The sequence below is a fragment of the Heterodontus francisci genome, chromosome 8, assembly GCF_036365525.1.
Source record: "Heterodontus francisci isolate sHetFra1 chromosome 8, sHetFra1.hap1, whole genome shotgun sequence".
Taxonomy (NCBI): Eukaryota; Metazoa; Chordata; class Chondrichthyes; order Heterodontiformes; family Heterodontidae; genus Heterodontus; species Heterodontus francisci.
The window spans coordinates 118161135-118167847 of NC_090378.1; the positions used below are offsets into that span (position 1 = coordinate 118161135).

The 6713-nt window shown below is 38.6% G+C and overlaps 1 gene segment (V, D, J or C); it reads right to left on the bottom strand.

Moving 5' to 3' along the window:
- Positions 1–6713, bottom strand: part of LOC137373100 (Ig kappa chain V-III region MOPC 321-like) — a 32945-nt gene that overhangs the window by 25017 nt on the left and 1215 nt on the right.

Sequence of the window (6713 nt, forward strand, 5' to 3'; positions counted from 1 at the left end):
GGATGTGTCAGTACAGGAGGTGGGACTGTGTGTCCATTATTATATATTATATATAACTGTGGGATGTGTCAGTACAGGAGGTGGGACTGTGTGTCCATTATTATATATTATATATAACAGTGGGATGTGTCAGTACAGGAGGTGGGACTGTGTGTCCATTATTATATTATATATAACAGTGGGACATGTCAGTACAGGAGGTGGGACTGTGTGTCCATTATTATATATTATATATAACTGTGGGATGTGTCAGTACAGGAGGTGGGACTGTGTGTCCATTATTATATATTATATATAACTGTGGGATGTGTCAGTACAGGAGGTGGGACTGTGTGTCCATTATTATATATTATATATAACAGTGGGATGTGTCAGTACAGGAGGTGGGACTGTGTGTCCATTATTATATTATATATAACAGTGGGACATGTCAGTACAGGAGGTGGGACTGTGTGTCCATTATTATATATTATATATAACTGTGGGATGTGTCAGTACAGGAGGTGGGACTGTGTGTCCATTATTATATATTATATATAACTGTGGGATGTGTCAGTACAGGAGGTGGGACTGTGTGTCCATTGTTATATATTATATATAACTGTGGGACGTGTCAGTACAGGAGGTGGGACTGTGTGTCCATTATTATATATTATATATAACTGTGGGATGTGTCAGTGCAGGAGGTGGGACTGTGTGTCCATTATTATATATTATATATAACTGTGGGACGTGTCAGTACAGGAGGTGGGAATGTGTGTCCATTATTATATATTATATATAACTGTGGGATGTGTCAGTGCGGGAGGTGGGACTGTGTGTCCATTATTATATATTATATATAACTGTGGGATGTGTCAGTGCAGGAGGTGGGACTGTGTGTCCATTATTATATATTACATATAACTGTGGGATGTGTCAGTACAGGAGGTGGGACTGTGTGTCCATTATTATATATTATATATAACTGTGGGATGTGTCAGTGCAGGAGGTGGGACTGTGTGTCCATTATTATATATTATATATAACTGTGGGACGTGTCAGTACAGGAGGTGGGACTGTCTGTCCATTATTATATATTATATATAACTGTGGGATGTGTCAGTACTGGAGATGGGACTGTGTGTCCATTATTATTTATTATATATAACTGTGGGACGTGTCAGTACAGGAGGTGGGACTGTCTGTCCATTATTATATATTATATATAACTGTGGGACGTGTCAGTACAGGAGGTGGGACTGTCTGTCCATCATTATATATTATATATAACTGTGGGACGTGTCAGTCCAGGAGGTGGGACTGTCTGTCCATTATTATATATTATATATAACTGTGGGACGTGTCAGTACAGGAGGTGGGACTGTGTGTCCATTTTTTTATATTATATATAACTGTGGGATGTGTCAGTGCAGGAGGTGGGACTGTGTATCCATTATTATATATTATTTATAACTGTGGAACGTTTCAGTGCAGGAGGTGGGACTGTGTGTCCATTATTATATATTATATATAACTGTGGGTTGTGTCAGTACAGGAGGTGGGACTGTCTGTCCATTATTATATATTATATATAACTGTGGGACGTGTCAGTACAGGAGGTGGGACTGTGTGTCCATTATTATATATTATATATAACTGTGGGTTGTGTCAGTCCAGGAGGTGGCACTGTGTGTCCATTATTATATATTATATATAACTGTGGGATGCGTCAGTCCAGGAGGTGAGACTGTGTGTCCATTATTATATATTATATATAACTGTGGGATGTGTCAGTCCAGGAGGTGGGACTGTGTGTCCATTATTCTATATTATATATAACTGTGGGATGTGTCAGTCCAGGAGGTGGGACTGTGTGTCCATTATTATATATTATATATAACTGTGGGATGTGTCAGTCCAGGAGGTGGGACTGTGTGTCCATTATTATATATTATATATAACTGTGGGATGTGTCAGTCCAGGAGGTGGGACTGTGTGTCCATTATTATATATTATATATAACTGTGGGATGTGTCAGTCCAGGAGGTGGGACTGTGTGTCCATTATTCTATATTATATATAACTGTGGGATGTGTCAGTCCAGGAGGTGGGACTGTGTGTCCATTATTATATATTATATATAACTGTGGGATGTGTCAGTACAGGAGTTGGAACTGTGTGTCCATTATTATATATTATATATAACTGTGGGATGTGTCAGTACAGGAGGTGGGACTGTGTGTCCATTATTATAGATTATATATAACTGTGGGATGTGTCAGTCCAGGAGGTGGGACTGTCTGTCCATTATTATATATTATATATAACTGTGGGATGCGTCAGTGCAGGAGGTGAGACTGTGTGTCCATCATTATATATTATATATAACTGTGGGATGTGTCAGTCCAGGAGGTGGGACTGTGTGTCCATTATTATATATTATATATAACTGTGGGATGTGTCAGTCCAGGAGGTGGGACTGTGTGTCCATTATTATAGATTATATATAACTGTGGGATGTGTCAGTCCATGAGGTGGGACTGTGTGTCCATTATTCTATATTATATATAACTGTGGGATGCGTCAGTCCAGGAGGTGAGACTGTGTGTCCATTATTATATATTATATATAACTGTGGGATGTGTCAGTCCAGGAGGTGGGACTGTGTGTCCATTATTATATATTATATATAACTGTGGGATGTGTCAGTCCAGGAGGTGAGACTGTGTGTCCATTATTATATATTATATATAACTGTGGGATGTGTCAGTCCAGGAGGTGGGACTGTGTGTCCATTATTATATATTATATATAACTGTGGGATGTGTCAGTATACAGGAGGTGGGACTGTGTGTCCATTATTATATATTATATATAGCTGTGGGATGTGTCAGTACAGGAGGTGAGACTGTGTGTCCATTATTATATATTATATATAACTGTGGGACGTGTCAGTACAGGAGGTGGGACTGTGTGTCCATTATTATATTTTATATATATCTGTGGGATGTGTCAGTACAGGAGGTGGGACTGTGTGTCCATTATTATATATTATATATAAATGTGGGATGTGTCAGTACAGGAGGTGGGACTGTGTGTCCATTATTATATATTATATAGAACTGTGGGATGTGTCAGTACAGGAGGTGGGACCGTGTGTCCATTATTATATATTATATATAACAGTGGGATGTGTCAGTACAGGAGGTGGGACTGTGTGTCCATTATTATATATTATATATAACAGTGGGATGTGTCAGTACAGGAGGTGGGACTGTGTGTCCATTATTATATATTATATATAACAGTGGGATGTGTCAGTACAGGAGGTGGGACTGTGTGTCCATTATTATATATTATATATAACAGTGGGATGTGTCAGTACAGGAGGTCGGACTGTGTGTCCATTATTATATATTATATATAACAGTGGGATGTGTCAGTACAGGAGGTGGGACTGTGTGTCCATTATTATATTTTATATATATCTGTGGGATGTGTCAGTACAGGAGGTGGGACTGTGTGTCCATTATTATATATTATATATAACAGTGGGATGTGTCAGTACAGGAGGTGGGACTGTGTGTCCATTATTATATATTATATATAACAGTGGGATGTGTCAGTACAGGAGGTGGGACTGTGTGTCCATTATTATATATTATATATAACTGTGGGATGTGTCAGTACAGGAGGTGGGACTGTGTGTCCATTATTATATTATATATAACAGTGGGACATGTCAGTACAGGAGGTGGGACTGTGTGTCCATTATTATATAATATATATAACAGTGGGATGTGTCAGTACAGGAGGTGGGACTGTGTGTCCATTATTATATATTATATATAACAGTGGGATGTGTCAGTACAGGAGGTGGGACTGTGTGTCCATTATTATATATTATATATAACTGTGGGATGTGTCAGTACAGGAGGTGGGACTGTGTGTCCATTATTATATATTATATATAACAGTGGGATGTGTCAGTACAGGAGGTGGGACTGTGTGTCCATTATTATATTATATATAACAGTGGGACATGTCAGTACAGGAGGTGGGACTGTGTGTCCATTATTATATATTATATATAACTGTGGGATGTGTCAGTACAGGAGGTGGGACTGTGTGTCCATTATTATATATTATATATAACTGTGGACGTGTCAGTACAGGAGGTGGGACTGTGTGTCCATTATTATATATTATATATAACTGTGGGATGTGTCAGTACAGGAGGTGGGACTGTGTGTCCATTATTATAGATTATATATAACTGTGGGATGTGTCAGTCCAGGAGGTGGGACTGTCTGTCCATTATTATATATTATATATAACTGTGGGATGCGTCAGTGCAGGAGGTGAGACTGTGTGTCCATTATTATATATTATATATAACTGTGGGATGTGTCAGTACAGGAGGTGGGACTGTGTGTCCATTATTATATATTATATATAACTGTGGGATGTGTCAGTACAGGAGGTGGGACTGTGTGTCCATTATTATATATTATATATAAAAGTGGGATGTGTCAGTACAGGAGGTGGGATTGTGTGTCCATTATTATATATTATATATAACAGTGGGATGTGTCAGTACAGGAGGTGGGACTGGGTGTCCATTATTATATATTATATATAACTGTGGGATGTGTCAGTACGGGAGGTGGGACTGTGTGTCCATTATTATATTATATATAACAGTGGGACATGCCAGTACAGGAGGTGGGACTGTGTGTCCATTATTATATATTATATATAACTGTGGGATGTGTCAGTACAGGAGGTGGGACTGTGTGTCCATTATTATATATTATATATAACTGTGGGATGTGTCAGTACAGGAGGTGGGACTGTGTGTCCATTATTATATATTATATATAACAGTGGGATGTGTCAGTACAGGAGGTGGGACTGTGTGTCCATTATTATATTATATATAACAGTGGGACATGTCAGTACAGGAGGTGGGACTGTGTGTCCATTATTATATATTATATATAACTGTGGGATGTGTCAGTACAGGAGGTGGGACTGTGTGTCCATTATTATATATTATATATAACTGTGGGATGTGTCAGTACAGGAGGTGGGACTGTGTGTCCATTGTTATATATTATATATAACTGTGGGACGTGTCAGTACAGGAGGTGGGAATGTGTATCCATTATTATATATTATATATAACTGTGGGATGTGTCAGTGCAGGAGGTGGGACTGTGTGTCCATTATTATATATTATATATAACTGTGGGACGTGTCAGTACAGGAGGTGGGAATGTGTGTCCATTATTATATATTATATATAACTGTGGGATGTGTCAGTGCAGGAGGTGGGACTGTGTGTCCATTATTATATATTACATATAACTGTGGGATGTGTCAGTACAGGAGGTGGGACTGTGTGTCCATTATTATATATTATATATAACTGTGGGATGTGTCAGTGCAGGAGGTGGGACTGTGTGTCCATTATTGTATATTATATATAACTGTGGGACGTGTCAGTACAGGAGGTGGGACTGTCTGTCCATTATTATATATTATATATAACTGTGGGATGTGTCAGTACTGGAGATGGGACTGTGTGTCCATTATTATTTATTATATATAACTGTGGGACGTGTCAGTACAGGAGGTGGGACTGTCTGTCCATTATTATATATTATATATAACTGTGGGATTTGTCAGTACTGGAGATGGGACTGTGTGTCCATTATTATATATTATATATAACTGTGGGACGTATCAGTACAGGAGGTGGGACTGTCTGTCCATCATTATATATTATATATAACTGTGGGATGTGTCAGTACTGGAGATGGGACTGTGTGTCCATTATTATTTATTATATATAACTGTGGGACGTGTCAGTACAGGAGGTGGGACTGTGTGTCCATTATTATATATTATATATAACTGTGGGACGTGTCAGTACAGGAGGTGGGACTGTCTGTCCATCATTATATATTATATATAACTGTGGGATGTGTCAGTACTGGAGATGGGACTGTGTGTCCATTATTATTTATTATATATAACTGTGGGACGTGTCAGTACAGGAGGTGGGACTGTGTGTCCATTATTATATATTATATATAACTGTGGGATGTGTCAGTACAGGAGGTGGGACTGTCTGTCCATCATTATATATTATATATAACTGTGGGACGTGTCAGTCCAGGAGGTGGGACTGTCTGTCCATTATTATATATTATATATAACTGTGGGACGTGTCAGTACAGGAGGTGGGACTGTGTGTCCATTATTATATATTATTTATAACTGTGGAACGTTTCAGTGCAGGAGGTGGGACTGTGTGTCCATTATTATATATTATATATAACTGTGGGTTGTGTCAGTACAGGAGGTGGGACTGTCTGTCCATTATTATATATTATATATAACTGTGGGTTGTGTCAGTACAGGAGGTGGGACTGTCTGTCCATTATTATATATTATATATAACTGTGGGTTGTGTCAGTACAGGAGGTGGGACTGTCTGTCCATTATTATATATTATATATAACTGTGGGTTGTGTCAGTACAGGAGGTGGGACTGTCTGTCCATTATTATATATTATATATAACTGTGGGTTGTGTCAGTACAGGAGGTGGGACTGTGTGTCCATTATTATATATTATATATAACTGTGGGACGTGTCAGTACAGGAGGTGGGAATGTGTGTCCATTATTATATATTATATATAACTGTGGGATGTGTCAGTGC